At 42.7% G+C, this 17,958-nt stretch overlaps 1 protein-coding gene and 1 long non-coding RNA gene across 18 annotated transcripts in view; both read right to left on the bottom strand.

The window, feature by feature from the left end:
• The window catches only part of SEC31A (SEC31 homolog A, COPII coat complex component), an 84,445-nt gene extending 77,734 nt beyond the window's left edge, over positions 1-6,711 (bottom strand). For 7 of the 17 annotated variants that reach the window (XM_032879354.1, XM_032879523.1, XM_032879701.1 and 4 more), the window contains exon 1: positions 6,575-6,710. The gene's annotated coding sequence lies outside the window, so the exon portion shown is untranslated. Of the gene's footprint in view, positions 1-6,574 lie in introns of all 17 variants that reach the window. The other 10 variants (XM_032880294.1, XM_032879934.1, XM_032879998.1 and 7 more) reach the window with 3 other exon arrangements.
• Positions 6,712-9,148: 2,437 nt separating this feature from the next.
• On the bottom strand, positions 9,149-17,954 carry LOC116880137. The gene is made up of 6 exons (XR_004385176.1): positions 17,345-17,954; positions 14,358-14,443; positions 12,017-12,800; positions 11,080-11,155; positions 10,229-10,359; positions 9,149-9,872 (listed from the first exon to the last, which is right to left on the bottom strand). It is a non-coding gene; the product is annotated as an uncharacterized LOC116880137 (long non-coding RNA).
• Positions 17,955-17,958: the final 4 nt, after the last annotated feature.

Raw genomic sequence — 17,958 nt, 5'->3', positions numbered from 1 at the left:
CGCCTCTCTCTTATTTTTATTAATTCCTTCCTTCTGCCTTCTTTTCATTTACTTAGATCTTTTTCTAACTTTCTGAATTAATCTTTTAACCCACTCATTTTTATTTATTCTTTATTGATGTAAGTATTTAGAAGAAAAATTTTTTTTTTTTTTTTTTTTTTGACAGAGAGAAACTAGGCAGAGAGGCAGGCAGAGAGAGGGGGGAAAACGGGCTCTCTGCTCGATCCCAGGACCCGGGATCATGACCTGAGCCGAAGGCAGAGGCTTTAACCCACTGAGCCACCCAGGTGCCCTTGATGTAAGTATTTAAAGCTTTGCGCTTCTTCTGAGAATTATTTTAGCCAGACTCCATATATTTCTAGTGTTCTCATCACTATGGTCATCAGTATACTGTATAATTTTCATTTGTATTCTCCATTAATCCAAGAGTTGTTTGAACTTAATATGCAAGTGCACTGTGATTTTAATACTATTTCTCCTTTCTAAAATGTATTGAAGTTTTCTTTGGGAACTATAGAGAAGTTTTTGCAAATGAGATCTAAAAAGAAGGGGTACACTGTTTTCAGGGTCAAGTTCCATATATATTAAATCTACCCCATTGACTAAATTGTTTAGGTCATCTACAGTCTCATTGTTTCTCGATTTAATCTGCCCTGAACCAAGAATACTGAATTAAAAGTCACTTACTCCTAATGCATTTATGCCTATTTTTCCTGGTACCTCCTGAAAGTTGTTTTTTGAAAGTTACTTTGTATTTAATACATAGTTACTTGGTTGACAGATATTCATAATGTTAAATGTTCACTGTCAAATACACATCTTAACTTTGTATTCTTCTTCATCTTAAGGAAGCCTTTGGGCCTGAATTCCACTTTGTTTCATATTAAGAACAATACCTTAGCTTACTTTTTATGTGCCTTTATGTATATATATTTGCCCTTTTCAACTTTTGAACCACTTTTCACTGGCTGCCTTAAATACAGCAAAATAAATACATAAATAGAATTAGATTTTGCCTGGTGATCCAATGTGAAAATTTTTTAATATATTAGCTAGTGAGACCACATAGAATTTACTAATATAAAAGTTTCTCGTGATTTGACAGATATGGTTATTCTTAGTTCTACATTATTTTGCTATTTTATTTGGTTTTATAATTTAAAAACTTTCCCTATTGTCCCTATTTGTGTATTTATAATTTTTCTAATAATTAGTATGACCTGTATGTTTGCTTTAATATGTATTTCTGGTTCTATCTTTATAATTGCAGATAATTTTATTTAGTACCATTAATCCTCTATTTCTTTGCACAGTAATTACTGTAAGCACCAATGAAAGTAGTTCATAATCTTACTTCCCTTCTTGTACTACACAGTTATAGTCAATAGTATTATCTTAGTGTTTACCTTTGTACTGCTGAATATGTTTATACTTCTACCAACTGATTTGTCAGCTTTAAAGGATATCCCAGCCATTACAGATGAGGTGATTCATAAAATTATTTTACCACCAATTTTTTTTTACTTCCCACTTCTCTTAATCTTTTATAAAGTTTTATAACCAATTTCTACATTATCAGATATTTAACATACAGATATTATTCTTTCTTCCTTATTCCCACTTTCATTTTAGTCTCAGGTCTATAGTTAAATATATATAATGCTCTCTAAAAGTACTTTTGCTGGCTTTCTTACTCATCTCTAGAGATGAAGTTCATGTTCCAATAGTTTCCCTAAGAGGGCCTTAGACTAACAATATGACCTATGCCTTACATGTTCAAATTATTTATACTTGGAGAGCATTTTACAGATAATAAAAATAAAGGCACAGAAATATTAAATAATTAGTATGTGCTAGCAAGGGGTACAGCCAAGATCTGAACTCAGAAGTTTACTTCCAGAGTCCGCACTCTTACTTGTTACCCCAACAAATTCAGGTATTCAATTTTAATCGCAAAAGACATACTAACATTTAGAAGAAATAATAACAAAGCAGCTAGAATGCATGAGGACATTAAGAGAAGAAATGGCCCCTCTGGGTGTTTCAGTTGGGTAAGCATCTGCTTCTGCTCAGGTCGTGACCCTAGGATCCTGGGATGGAGCCTCACCTGCAGGGAGTCTGCTTCTCCCTCTCCCTCTGCCCCTCCTCCCGCTCGTGCTCTCTCTCTCAAATAAATAAATAAAATCTTCAAAAAAAGAAAAGAGCAGAAGAAACTGTACTAGGTTAGGCAAAGTGGATTGAGGAGGTTGAATCTTGTGGTTAAAAGCAGTAGAGCCTCTGGAGTCAAAGCTCGATCTGAATATTGGGTCTGCTACTTAGGACACCTTGAACACAATGTTTAACCTCCCTGAGCTCCATTTGTAAAAGAGTGACTACCTCATGGGATGTTGTGAAGTTTAAATGAGATAATGTATTTTTATTTTTTATTCATTTTTTAAATTTTTTTTAAAAGATTTTATTTGACAGAGAGACAGCTAGAGAGAGAATATAGGAAAGCAGAGTAGGAGAGGGAGAAGAAGGCCTCCCATTGAGCTGGGAGCCTGATGAGGGCTGAACCTAGGACCCTGGGATCATGACCTGAGTCAAGGCAGATGCTTAATGATTGAGCCACACAGGCACCCTGAGATGATGTATTTTATGTAGGGCCAAACACAGTGCCTAGCACATAGCTTAGCATGGGTTTTAATATGCTAACTACTTTTCAAAATTATTACAAAGATTAATCAAGAAAACTACACATCTAGTTTCCTAAGACTATTCTGAAAAAAGGGGAAAAATCTCAATTTTCTAAGAATGAAAAAGAGGCCTATTTTCTATAAATGAAATGCTCTCTTCCTCTCAGCCAATTGTTAAGTCCCAGCTCCTTCAAGTCCCAGTTCCTTCATGAAAAGTAACCTAATGATTCAATCCACAATGACCAAAATAATCTTTTAACTGTACCACTTCAAGTATTTTATAATAAAGTGTCTTACTCTACCTTAATAAAACTTTGTAACATTCTATTACATATTTTCCCATTGCCTTTTTAACCAAATGTTTTATATGTCATCTTGTTTCATTAACTAGGTAAATAATTTTTTTCAATCAAATATTGCCACTTTTATCCTTTTTGGAATCAAAATTGCTTAGTACAGGGTGAGGTACATAAAAAGTTCTGCTTGTTTGATTTTGAATGTTTATACTTATGGAAATACAAAAAGACGAGCTGGAAAAATTACTTCAAGTGAAACATTTAATTTTTAAATTCTTAAGTGTTTAAAGGGAAAAATGGCTTTAATAACTAACTTTTCTTACTTAAAAAATAGGAGAAAGTATCGTTAGAGGGAAAAAGGGATTTTTGGAAGATATTTTAAAATAATTTCTAAAAATGAAAACAGAACAGCTATACATATAAAAAAAAACCCCACGGAACATAACTACAATATGTCTAAGAGCAAAGGTACAACAAGGGTTACGTAATTCATGAACACTTAGTTAATGTGTAACATTTACTGAAAAAGAAAGACATTCCCAAGTACATAAAATGGTTAAGTGGGAATTCAAAACATTTATAAAAGTCTATTTCTTGTCTGTAGCACTCTGTGTTCCACTAGATGGGGCAGCATTTATTAACTTGTACTGAATACAAGGTTTCAATACCAGCTATTTTTGTGGGTTTTTGTTTTTTGTTTTTTTTTTAATCACTACAACAACGGCCTGGAACTGCCTTATGTGGTCTGAATCTAATTAAAGAGAACCATAACATTACCCATTGCAATCATTCTCAAAACACTAAGAATACTATGGAAATACCACCTGCATATTTCCTTCTCTTAAAAATGATTTAGTTGTAACTAATTTTCTTGAAGATCTAAAGAATGCTTAGATTAAACCATGTGTACTTCCCAAGTGGGACATGCTTCCAAAGCTTTGTGTAATTTTTTTCAATATCATATGTGGTTAGAATTCACATTATGCCGACGTATTTCATTCGAGATTATTTTACACAGAACAAAATCATTCTGATAATACAAAAAGAAAACTGTGAGGACAGTCGCCTGTTCACATATGTCATCTACAAGACAGTATCAATGGCACAGCAATTTAGGATAGGACACCTGGAGCCATACCCTCAGTTCAAGTTCCAGCTCCTTGTCCAAGCTCTCGCATGCTCTCTGTGAGTCTTGGCTACCCACCTGGTAAAATAGGTATAATAAAAGTACGTACAGAAGGGCTGCTGTGAAGGCGCCTGGGTGGCTCAGTCGGCTGAGTGTCCACTTTCAGCTCTGGTCAGTCATGGTCCCAGGGTCCTGGGATCAAGCTCTGAATCAGGCTCCCTGCTCAGCTGGGAGCCTGCTTCTCCCTCCTCGTGCGTGTGCTCACGCTCTATCACTCTCTTGCTGTCTAGCTCTCACTCTGTCTCAAATAAATAAATAAAATCTTAAAGAAAAAAAGAAGGGCTGTGAGAATTAAATGAGGCCTTACACAGAGAGCTGAGAACAGTGCCTGGCACACAGTAATTCCATGCTTGTAGTGTCAGCTACTGCAAAAGGCACAGTTTAAAATGTTAATCTCAATGAATCTCCAAGAATACATTCCCTGAGGGGGCACCTGGGTGGCTCAGTCAGTTCAGCCTGTGACTCTTGGTTTTGGCTCAGGTCTTGATTGCTTGAGATCAAGCCCCACTCGGGCTCCGCGCTGACTGGGGAATCAGCTTGGGATTCTCTCTCTCCTTCTCTCTCTGCGCCTCCCCCACTGCTCACACACGCATGTGTGTGTGCACACTCACTCTTTCTCTAATAAATAAATCTTTCAAAGAAAAGAATACATCTACTGAAGAAAATGTATGTCCCAGACTAGAACTCATTTCTTCATCCAAGTTTCTCCCCACAACATGTATGTAGCTAAATGCATGTAATTAAGTGGAAGCTTTTTTCTTTCTTTTCGTTTTCTAACTGATAATTCTGTAAAGCAGTACTAAATCCCAACAGTATTACTGCCTAAAAAAATACTAAACTTACACTGCTACATACAGAGATGACTCGTACCTCAGAAAGTAAAAACTGGAAGAGTAAAAAAAAAATTGGAAACTCTTACTCTCAAACAATCCCTACCAGGCACTGTGTTTGGTAAAAACACTGTATTTGCCCATCTGTGTGGGCAAATGCCTTATTACGGATGGGCACATTTGTTCTAGAGGATTTACTTAGTGTTATCAACGTTCTAGACGCATCTCATTCAACCAAAACCAAATCAAAGAACTAACTGTCATACTTACCCAGAATCTAATAAGTAATCTTTTGAGCTGAAATTAACCTAAGAATGACACATTTCTAAAAACACTGTAAAAATCGATTTAATAATATCACTTGATAAGAATTTTTAACTTGGCATCTGTAAACCTCATGAAATTACGTAGAAAATTCTGTGTGTGTGCGCGCGCGCATTTTTCTAGGAAGGTCGTCCAATGCTTCAACAGACCCTAAAAGGGGAGTGGAATTTCATAAAGTTAAGGGTCGCTACTCTTTACAGTTACAAATATCTTTGTTATTACGTTATTCGTTTCCAAAAGAACCTGCTTATCTAAAACCAAGCAGTAGAACCCCAAATCCATTCCGACCTCGCATTTCCGAAGTAACTTCTGATGTAACGCGACTTCACAACTACAAAACCACTCCGTTATCTCTTCTTGGGGCCTGCGGACCTTCCCGGGGCGGTCCCAGAGAGCCCGGGGAAGCACGGAAACCGAGCGGACTTCGGCCCCCACAACCGGTCAGCACAGAAGACCTGGGACGGGTGGTGAAGACCCGGCCTCTCCCTCTCGACCGGACGCAGTTCCGAACGGCGACAAAGACCGCCAAACCGCAGGACCCACGGCTGGAAGAGACTGCCGAGGAGACCACCGCAGCCCGTCGCCGCCACCGCGGGGACCGACGTCGATCCCGCCGCCTGCGCTCCCCGCGAAGTTCGCGGCGCCCACACGCCCCTGCCACCCTCTGGCTCGCTGTACTCCTACCCTGCAGTTGACTCTCTCCTCAGGCTAACTGCCGAGGAAGCCCGACAACACTCAGCGGCTTTCCGCGAGGCGCAGGCGGAGACCGGCGACCACCCGTGAGGCGGTCCGGTCCCGGCTCAGTGACAGCCGCCGGCGGTTCGCCACCGCGAGCCTTCAAGCCCGGCAGCACTTCAGACACGAACAAATCCTCACAAAGTCAACCCAAGTGATCCCGGGGCTCGCTCCCTTCCCTCCCCCTGGGGCCCGCACCTCTCTGTGCCCGAGGGTGTGCGGGCGTCTAACCCAGACCCCAGGTGCCCGCCCCGGCAGGACACCCAGTCGAAGCCCCAGGGGGGCGCCCGCTCCGCAGTGGAAACGCCGGCGGATGTGGATCGCCGCGATGCCCGAGGCAGCCGTGACGCCAGGCGATGTCCCGACGGGCCCGAAACGAGGAGCAGGGGCGCGTCGCCACCACAGACCGGGCCGCAGGCTGGCGGGGACCGGCGGGGACAGACGCCGCGCTCCCCGCCCTCGCCTGTGCTCTACCGCAAGGCCCGAAGGCCGGCGAAGGCCGGGGGTTGGGCAGAGGGACGGACACACCTGGCGGGGACCCTCAGCGACCGGCTCCCGTGTCCGCGCGACGCCCGTCGGACTCTCCCAGGCTTCGCTGCCGCCCCTCCTCCCGCCCCAGGGCCACCTCCACGTTCCGCTCCAACGTGGCAGCCGCAGCCCCTCCCCGCCGCCGGCCGACGCTTCCGGGAGCGACGCCTCGCCCCGCCCACTCCGGCGCGCAGCCCGCTGCCGCACTTCCGGGAGCGACGCCTCGCCCCGCCCACTCCGGCGCGCGGCCCGCCCCGTCACTTCCGGGAGCGGCGGCGGGCGGAGCTGAGTACGGGTGCGCGTGAGGGTGTCGGGGGCCTGCGGGCTTGCGGGCCTGGCGACCGGCTGTGAGGGGCGGCGTGCGGGGCGAGGATGCGGTGAGCTGCGGGGAGGAGCCGTCTCTTCGGAGAACGGCGGAGGCCCGCAGGGACGCCACGTAGCGTTAGTGCCGGGGGACGAGCGCAGCCCGGCGACACCGCAGCGCCGGCCGAGTCACGCAGAGGTCGGGCTACAGGCCCCAACGGCCGGAACGAGTGTGACTGGCTTTTTAGGATGTCACGGTTGGTTCTGGGTATCGCCTTTGAGAACTTCCTTCAAACTGAACGGCCTGGTTAGAGTCTGCTCTGAGGGCACCCGCATGGCTCAGGTCGCGGTCCCCGGGGCGGACCCCAGTCGGGCTCGCGGCGCAGCGGGAGTCTGCTGCTCCCTCTGCCTGTGCTTGCTGACGTGATGGACATGCTACCCTATTACTCCGAAGGGGCGCGGAGGGGTCAGGCGGGCCGGTTAGCAACGCACGGTGCCGTTGGAGACGTGAGGTTCGCCGCAGGCCCTGGCACCAAAGGAGCGGGCTGCCTGCGTGTCGTTTGCACTTCAGTGGTTTTGCAGCAAAGGAAGTAAAACCAGAAGAAAAGCACTTAGTAGGCAGTCAGAACCCGGACCGAACCAGGTCTGCCAACTGCTGGAGCAGTTCTCTTCGTTACACGGATCAGTCCTCAAACCTTCTCTAAAGCGCCTCCACTTCTAAGTACTGGAGTGCAGGGGTTTTGCACCCTACCCCCGCACTCTTTGGAACACCCTTTTAATTTGAAAAGCCGAGTTTTCTTTTTCTAGGACACAAACAGATTAAACGGATTACTTAGGTTACAGTAGCTGACTTCTGGTGTTCTACAACGCCAGTTTTGCCTACAGCTGCGTTTATCTAGAGGAGCCTGTAAAAAATTAGACTTAAAAAAAAAAAAATCCGACTTTAAAGGGGGCCCATCATTGGAGTCAACAGGAAATACCTAACTCCGCACTACCTGGAATTGCACACTGGCATGGAGAGAGGGTTCATTTGAACAGCTTTACTAAAACCCAGTGATTCAAGCAGTGGTTACATTCTTTGGTATCATTTAACATACAGGTTCCTATTGCACAAGTCGAGCTATAAAGCTCCCTGCTCCCCACCCCCTTTTGTAGGCTGTGAGGTAAACAAGGCCCTTCATGAAGTAAGTCTCATGACTGGAACATAGCCACGTTCAATGATTCGCGTGTTGTCAGTGGTGCTTTTCATGCTACAGAGGCAAAGCTGAGTAGTTGCCACAGAAACCATAACAGTCTGCAAAGCCTGAAGTATTTACTGTATGGCCCTTTACAAGAAAAGTGTGCAACACCTATTCCATTAGAGGATTTTACCTAAAGCAGATCAACATTCAAAACAAAAGTATGAGACATACAGAATTATAAATTTATTTAATAGCCTCAACATAGTAGCATACAAAGGCAGTATGAAAAATGTTGATTATAACTGATAATCATAAAGTATGTTTGTTTCTAGGCTTAATCTATATCTGGTTAAATACAGAGTTCCTAGCTCTTTTAAATGCAGGGAGTTCTCCTGTGGACTGCAAACTAAAACTGCAAAGCAGTCAATCTATAGGATTAATAATCTTGATTGTTCCATAACCTAAGACTTATCCAAACATCATAAACTTTCTTGATGTTGGTTATAAATATAAAAAGTACTGAAAACAGAAACACTGAAAATTATAGCATTTACAGGAAAGTCTCAGGAAGAGTTTGAACAGTGCTTGCTTTCTCACGTAATTTACAATATGGAGCAAGCATCTTCTCTACACCTTGGCAAACAGTCATACTCTTGAGTTTGGATCGGCTTCTAAAATTTAATTCCTTACGCATTCAATGTCATGAAATATCTAAGAGCTCCTTTAATGTGGTTTTTTCACCCACATCACTTGCTCTGAAACGTATTCTTCCTTTACAACACACAAATGCTTTTCTCCTTTATTACGATGTTCACATTCACTAAATTCTTCCGGTTGTGTATCTAGAACTGCTGCTTGAATGGTAGCAGTGTCAACATTCCCACAGTCAACTGTATCTTCACACAGTATTTTTTTTTTTTAAACACAGTAGTCTTATACTGGGCAAAGGACTGCCTGTGACTCTTGGAATAATGGTGCAAATTTCACAGTAGCAACCTTATCTGAGCTTGCAGCTTCGCCAGATAGCAGAAGGTTAATCAATTCATGCCGACTCTAGAAGTGATGGAACCAGCCTGTATGGACAGAAAAATGTTTTTTTCATTCTCCTTTTAGCTACCATTTTCCTTCAGTGCAGCAACTAACCTCAACACTTTGGCTTGAATGCTAGCCAAAGTGCTTGGGATTGTTTATTAGAGCCCTCAGTTGAAAGTAGAAGTAAACACTCCATTTCGACCATACATGGCTTTCTGGTCCTAGTACAATTTAAAATAAAACATGTTGAAGCAACTCTACCTAAAAGTTCTTGTTTCACTGAACTGTTAAAAGATAGTTCGTACTACAGGCTCATGTCAGCCCAGGTCTCTTCTTCGCTCTGCTGTCACCATTTTCCAATCTTCTAATGACATCCAATGTCACTTCCAGTGTTACCAATTTTTGTCTCTTTGCTGCCCTGTCAGCTTTGTTGACCAGTTCCCTCTTTTGATGATCCATTTTTGTAAAATGTTGGGGAGTTTATCACTGGGAAACAGGCAACACAACTACATGCTTTACTCTTTGTGAACTGATAGATGTTCAGTGATCAATGATCACTGACCAACAGACTTCTGAAAGAAGTGATTATAAGTGGTTACTGACCATCTTTTATATATATAATCATTTGTGGAATAAAGAGCTTCAGAAAAGCTTATGCAACAATTTGGTTATTATTGTAGTAACTGAAATTTCAACCATGTTGTAGGGGAATTGGTGTTACTTAACTGTAAAAACTCATCTTCATGTATATTGGAATGGTGCAAAGTAAAGACTGCCTGTATCTAAAAAGAAAAACTTATATTCACAAAATAGTCAACTTTTAAACCAATTTAACTATTAGCCAAACATAACCCTAGATCAAAATAAAAAACTGAAGGTTTTCTCAAAGGAATGTTAGTTCCAGATTGAATTACTCATTGGAGCTAGAAAAATGTTTGGAGACAATGTAATATATAATTCATATTAGTGTTTGCAGACAGTCCAAAGACATCCTTTTCAGAATTTAGGCCCCCTCCCTCATTTCAATAATGTTGAGGTTTGCAAAAGAGTAAAGTTCTGGACAAATCTACTGTTGTCCAGACTGCGTAACTTTACAGTCATCACAGGCACCAGACTGTGTTTACAGCTTACTCCGTACCATTCAGCAGACACCATGTTTACTCCTGTAACAGCATCCATCTCATTAAGGTTTAGTTTTGTTTCTGAATACACTTATTTTGTACATCTTTTCATTAAGGCAAATAAAAAGTTTTTCATCAACTTTTAGGTCTGTAAAAATAGAAAATGCATGTAAATCAACTTTGAGTATTTGCGAACATTCTTCTCCTTTTTATCTATTTCTCGGATTTGAAACACCCCAAGACAACATGCCTGACAGATTAATCTGGTATTAGATTTGAGATTTCCAGCCTTTGACTACCCATCTATTGTTCTTGAATAAAGCTTAAATTACAGGATGGTCATTCATTAGCATATCCAAGATCATTTATAGAACATCCAAAAGTTCAGCAAATTTAAACCCTGCAATATATGATCTCCAAGAATTTCAGGGGCTGGGGAGCCTGGGTGGCTCAGTGGGTTAAAGCCTCTGCCTTTGGCTCAGGTCATGATCTCAGGGTCCTGGGATTGAGCCCCACATCCAGCTCTCTGCTTAGCAGGGAGGCTGCTTCCCTTCCTCTCTCTGCCTGCCTCTCTGCCTACTTGTGATCTCTGTCTGTCTAAATAAATAAATAAATAAAAGAATTTCAGGGGCTGACTTCCATTATTATTTTTGAGAAAAGATGATCATGAAGGTTAAAAGTCCTGATCCCAGTCACCCAATTGCCAATCCTGAATCTAATCTACTGACTAGAAAATTGTATTATTTTTCAAAGATGAAATAAGGAAAAAAATTTGAGTATGATACCCACATTATGCTCAAATATCCACTGTTACCTGCTATCTTATTTTGTTCTTTTGTCAAAATTAGCAAATTAATAAACCTCTTACCTTCTATATAAACGTTCACATTTATCAGATGAATCTGACAAAATGATGTTAAGAAAAACACCCTTCAATTTCACTCCTAAAAGGGAAAACAATAAGTAATTCAACACACAGAAACTACATCCCATCTATACTTTTCTTCCTCCCACTACGGTTTTCTTTTTCCATTATGTCCTCATCCACATACATTAATCACAACAAATCATGATGTGAACAGCAGTGGAAAAAGTTTAATCATTGGACATTTGTATTTTTTTCCTATTTTCAGCTTAAGCTTTACTCATAAGGTTTTCAGGATTTCGCCCCTTTTAAAGAACACATAATAAATGCACATTTCTATAAATTTGAATTCTCATAAACAGGTTAAGACCTCCAATTTTACTACGATTGGGAAAAAAACTCACACCAAAGATAATTTCAAGGGTATTATTTACCTACTTTGTATAGATACCTTATGCTAACTTAGAAATATATTCTCAACATTAAGCTTGCCAAGGAAAGAATAATCATAGCTTAATACAAATACATTCCAAAACTGGTTACATCTTTATATGTAATGCTTTTTGTTATTTGACAATATCTCCAATCATTAGAAGCATGTGGGCTTTAAAGGAAAAGGGGGAGAACTGTCCCTCCTAACAACTTTTAAGCAGTGATAAAGGGAAAAGGCTCAAAAGATTAAAATCTTGAGCCCTAATTAGAATTCTGCCAATAATGGGGATTCTGATTGCTTGGTAAATTCCTTATTTTGCTCATTAAGAGGGACAGAAGACCATGGAGGGAGCACAGCAACAGAAAGAAAGGAAGTATGGGGCGCCTGGGTAGTTCAGTCGGTTTAAGTGTCTGACTCTTGATCTCTCAGCTCGGGTCTTGATCTCAAGGTCCTGGGATCAAGGCCCATCGTGGAGCCTACTTAGAAAAGAAAGAAAAGCATACTCACCATAGTGGATAAATACCTAGCTTTTGAGGAAAAGGACAAATTACTCTAAAGCTGCTGTAGCATATTTGTACCTTCATTCCATCCTATGTCAAATATTTGAATAAGTGCCTTTAAGTATTTGTGGACTACATTCCTTGAAAAACTTGAAACACGATTTTCCACCAAGTCAGTGTGCACCGCAAGCAAAATAGCACAGGTACTTCTATATACAGTCTACCTCCAGCTTCTCCAACCACCTCCACCTAGAAGAACCGGGAAAGGGGAAATGGGTCCAAAAAATATATTTGATCAAGGTAGAGTATTCTAGCTATAAAATGAGCTTTCTTATACACTCCCTAGAAAACTTCGAAAAGGACTATAGCATGATTTATGGAACTGATATATTCCCCAGCAAGAAACTGTGCACCTTAGAAAAGAGAGTGCTCATTTGGATCTAGACTCTCATACTTCTAATTATCTGACCTGAGGGTCAAATACTAAACTCTTGACTCAATAAACTGAAGCAATTAAAAAAACAAGAGTCAGGTATAGCAGTCAACCTCCAGGAGGATCCTCAACATTCCCCAACCCTTGGTATTCACATCCCTGTATGTGCCCACCTACACGTTGTCTTGGCATTTCTCTCTTAGATCACTGCCTCTGGTGGAAGCCAGCTGACACGTTGTGGGGATACTCAGGCAGCCTATGTTCACACGGTGAAGAACTGAAGTCTTTAGCCAAGAGCCATCAAGGAACTGAGACTTGCCAAGTGAGAATCAAGAAACTGACGTCTCTCCACTCTCTGCTATAAGATAAGCATTTGCTGTTGTAAACTATTAAGTTTTGGGTTATTTTTACATAGCAATAAATAATTAATACAGAAGACCACAGTCCATATTCAAAAAGTAAAATGTAGGGGGTACCTGGGTGGCCAACTCTTGATTTGGGCCTGTGTCATGATCTTGGGGTCCTGGGACGGAGCCCCGTGTTGGGCTCCCTGCTCAGTTCTTCCTCTCCCTCTGCCTCCCCCACTTCCTGCCACCTGCTCACATGCTTTCTCTCTCAAAAATAAAATCTTTTATTTTATTTAATTAGAGAAAGAGCACACAGGAGAGAAAAGTGTGAGAAGGAAAGAGAGCAGGAGCAGGGGAAGAGGGAGAAGCAGACTTCCCACTGAGCGGGTAGCCCAACAAGGGGCTCAATCCCAGAACCCTTGGGAAAAGGATCAGATTTAGAACAGTTTTTTATAGTTGGCCACCAATAATTTCAAAACCCCAAGGCTCTCTGAACTGAAAAGATGAAAAATTCTGCAAGAGTGTCCGTTAACTAGAAATACATTTTAATATATGAGAGCATTAAGGGTTCTAGAACTAGTTAAGAATCTGACAAAAGGGTAGATGTTTAATAAGGAAGATACCAGTCCTAGAAAGCAAAAAGTCTATTTGCTTTCAAGGTACTTAGGTAGTTCAGTTCATTACGCCTTTGCCTTCAGGTTAAGGCTTCTGCCTCCAGCTCAGGTCATGATCCCAGGGTCCTGGGTTCGAGCCCCACATAAGGTTCCCTGCTCAGCGGGGAGCCTGCTTCCCTGTCTACTTGTGATCACTCTCTCTCTCTTTCTGTGTCCAATAAATAAATAAAAATCTTTAAAAAAATAAACAAAATGAATGTGAACATTAAAAAAAAAAAAAAAAAGCCTTTGCCTTCGGGATCTCGGTCCTGGGATTGAGCTCCGCCTCCAGGCTCCTTGCTTAGCAGCGCGTCTGCTTCTCCCTCTGCAGAAGGAATGGGGGCGGTGGGCTTCTTCTACAATCAAGGAGCATTCTCTAGCAGCTCCTCCCCCAAATTAAAAAAAAAAAAAGAGTCTATCTGGTTTCATGTTTGTGAGAAACAGTGTTTATAAAAACCAAAACTGTGTGTATAAAATGCTTAGCACAATGCCTGACATGTAATGGTTCAATAACCATTAGCTGTTATTTTCCCCCCAAGCTACCGAATCAATGAGACTCTGTGACAGGAAATTATATTTTACCAAAGCCTTCATAAATCTTTCCTTGGACAATCCTCTATTTCCAACTCAGTAGTACTCAGTACTATTGTTCCAGGAACACTTAGTACATTTAAAACAGAAGGGGCGTTTATTTAAAACAGACAGCAGTTGTTAAGTGTCTGCCTTTAGCTCAGGTTATGATCGAGAGTCCTGGGATCGAGCCCCCTGTGTCCCCCTGCGTCAGGCTCCCTGCTCGGTGGGAAGCCTGCTTCTCCCTCTCCCACTCCCCCTGCTTGTATTCCCTCTCTCATTATGTCTCTGTTAAATAAAAAAATAAAATCTTAATAAACAAATAAATAAAACAAAGATACATACCGATATGCTACCTCCCCTGTATATGTGGAGTAGTAATCTTGGAAGGCCCAGGAATCTTTTTCCAACATCTCCAAGAATGTTAATTCCTGAAAAGAAGTATTTTCTTTTAAATTACGTTGCATAAATGGTCAATGCCTTTTGCAGTAACATCTTTAAAACAGCTTACATATCCTCATTTACATATCCAATAATCACAACAGTTCATTATGTGAACAGCAGTGAAAAGGTTTAATCACTGGATATGCAGTTATTGAAAGAAGCAAAGATAATAAAATGATCAAACCGAGAACCTCAATGTCACCAGCAAAACAGCAACAAAAATGTAAAAGTTACAACTAAATATAAAGAACATAAATACAACTCAAGAAGAAATACGCATTTACGAAGGACTGCACATTTCCCTATCCAGAAGAAGTACACTAAGAATACCAAGGGCAGTGACCCCACATGGTTCTCATAAAGTGAATTTTTAATCAGTCTATACCATTAAAGTAAATCTGTTTTGCAGCACTATAGTTTTCAGTAACTCGTTTGTAATGAATAATTACAAGAATGCCTTCAGAATAACATGAGTGTCACAGTTTTATCTTTCCTAGAACGGCCACAACATCTGAAATCCAATTAAGCAGAAAGCAAAGCCCTCTCTTCTTCCAGACTGTGATGCTGAACTGGCAGCAGGGGTACTTTCAACTCTAAATTAGTAAAAAATGAGAGCCTCCACCTGCCCTCCGGCGCCCAACAGGTTATACCATTCAGCAGCCCACTGTAACCCAGAGCTCCACTTCCTTTCTGCAACGTCTAGCATCCACCAGGCTCGTTCTTCTGTTCTAATATACCCTACAGCAGTCTCCACTTAAATTACATTTGAGGGGACGGGAGGAGGGCACAGGAGCACTTCCCCAGGTACTGATCACTATTTCAGAGATTATCAAATTGCACAGATTTTGAGTAGTCAATGCTAATCTTCTTTTTTCCCTGTAAGTATGGCTCCTTTCAGATGCACAATTTTTCTGAACAGGAGGTATTTTTCACGAACATATATGATGTTACAGAAAAAACATACATTATCTATTTGCGTGTCAGAGACTATAAAGACAAATTCACCTTAGACGTTGTTTCTACACTCAAGGAGCATCCTCTAGCAGGTTCCCTACAAACCCCAAGTCCTTAAAAATTGGGCAACTACCACAATGAAGTACCACTTCACACTCACAAGAACATGGAGGAAATGGAACCCTCATCCACTGCTAGTGGGAATGTAAAATAGTCCAGCCACTTTGGAAAAAGTTTGGCATTTCCCCAAGAGTTAAAACATAAGTCAGCATATGACCCAGCAATTCCACCCTGAGATATATACTCAGCATGAAGACATGTCCCAACACCAACTTGTACACTAATGTTCACAGCAGAATTATCCTAACAACTACCACAACGGAAACCACCCAGGTGTTTAAGTGATGAATGGATAAATACAATCACAGCAGTATATCCATACACTGGAACATCTTTTGGCAATTAAAAAAAAAAACGAAGTACTGTTCAACATGGATGCACCTTAAAAACATCCTAAGCAAGAGGCACCTGGAGGGCTCAGTGGGTTGAGCCTCTGCCTTCAGCTCAGGTCATGATCTCGGGATCCTGGGATGGAGCCCCGCATCCCAGCTCTCTGCTCAGCAGGGAGCCTGCGCCCCCCCCCCCCCCCCCCCCCCGCCCTGCCTGCCTCTCTGCCTACTTGGGATCTCTGTCAAATAAATGAGTAATATCTTTAAACACACACACACACACACACACACACACACACAATCTAAGTGAAAGGAAATCACTCACAGAAGACCATATATTAAGTTTCAGATTCCATTCATAGGACATCTGCAGTATAGGCAAATCTATACCAAAAAAATCAGTGGTTTCCAATAACTGAGGGTAGGGGAGACAGAGGAAGTGAATGTTAATGAGAACGGGTTTTCTTTTTTGGGGAAGGAGGGTGGTTATAAAAATGTTCTAAAACTGACCGTGGTGATGGTTGCTCAACTCATGAATATACTAAACTGTACTGAATTGTACACATTTTACAATTGTTAATGGTTAATTACAAGGTTAATTGTATGGTACATGAGGTTTATCTCAGTAAAAAGGTTACCCAAAAAACGGAGGCAAAATTTTTTTCCTTAAGAAGAAAACTGGGGCCCCTGGGTGGCTCAGTGTTAAAGCCTCTGCCTTTGGCTCAAGTCATTGTCTCAGGGTCCTGGGATCGAGGCCCCCCCCCAACCCAGGTCTACTTGTGATCTATCAAATAAGTAAATAAAATCTTAAAAAAAAAAAAAGATAATAGAAAATTGTTATTTATCTCTACTTAGCCTTATTTGGGGTCTTAATTGGTTGAGTACTAGAAAAATTCCTAATAGTCTAACAAACTGAAGGTGAATTAAATCCAGGTCCTACCCTTTGCACAATTTGGATTTGGATCAATTTTCCCCAAATTCAGAACTATCCTTAGGCCACGTGACTTCAAAAGATATATATACAAAAGCTGTTCATTTCGCTCAAACAAGATAGGAGAATGTTGTAATGGAAAAGCAGATGCGAGTAATACCTTTTTGGCTGTAACCTGGACTAAGCAAAGAAAAAGGGGGGAAAAAGCAATCTGGCCTGGAAGTTTGCAATCACTCTCGCCTGCTGCAGAAGGAAATGAAAATAAACTGAATAAAAAGCACAAACATTTCTGTTTCCCTAACGGGACTGCAACGTTCAGCAGGAAGAAGGCACCCAGTAGGCTCAGCCCTCGGACCCGACGTGAACGACGCCCCACTTCGGGTCTGGGGTGAGCACCGCAGCCTCACACCCTCCCCACGACGCACGAGACCTCGCTCCAAGGCCTTCGCGCCCCTCGAGCCATCCGCGGTACCCCCCCATCCCAGCCGCCGGTTCACGGTCCCCTCCCTCCTGCCCTCCCGAGTCCCCACCACACCAGGCCCCAAGGGCCTTACCCGGCTTCCGTCACCCCCCACAGGGGCGAAGGGTCTCCGGAGAAGGGGTCGTTGAAGTGAAGCCGACGTGTCCCCACCGCACTGTCATTCGAGCTCCTCCGGGTCCCCGATCTCGGGCCAGGCACACCCGCAGCTCCTCCACTACCTCCACATCAAGCCACTACCTAACGGATCGCAGGGAGACGCTCCGCCTCTCGGGGGTCGCTGACGTGGGGGCCCGATTCCGTCTCCGCATCTCCAGGGCGCTGCGCTTCTCCCCCCTCTCCCTCCGGGCGCTTCTGCGTTCGCGCCCGGGCCCTATCCGCGTGCCCCTGGATTCGCCTCGGTTTCGCCCTTGCCTCTTCGCTCCGCATTTTCACGCTCGGCCTCACAAGAACCCGATGGCATCGGATGTAACCTCCGGAGCTGACACAGGACGAAAACGAGGCCACAAACACCAAACCCACGAAGCGCCCTCAAGCCGAGAGGGAGGGGCCGTCAAAGGCTCGTCTTAATGCCCGGCTTTTCCGATTGGCTGTGGCGGCACGACGTGGCTTGTGATTGGTCACGGCGCCCAGCGCAGCGCCGCCGAAGAGGAAGGGTAGGAGTTTTGCGCCGTAAGAGCCCGCCTTTTC

This window comes from Lontra canadensis, unplaced genomic scaffold, assembly GCF_010015895.1.
Source record: "Lontra canadensis isolate GAN:19392208 unplaced genomic scaffold, GSC_riverotter_1.0 scaffold1, whole genome shotgun sequence".
NCBI classification, from domain to species: domain Eukaryota; kingdom Metazoa; phylum Chordata; class Mammalia; order Carnivora; family Mustelidae; genus Lontra; species Lontra canadensis.
Note: the sequence above shows the minus strand (reverse complement) of the source record. Positions and strands in the feature narration are given on the sequence as shown.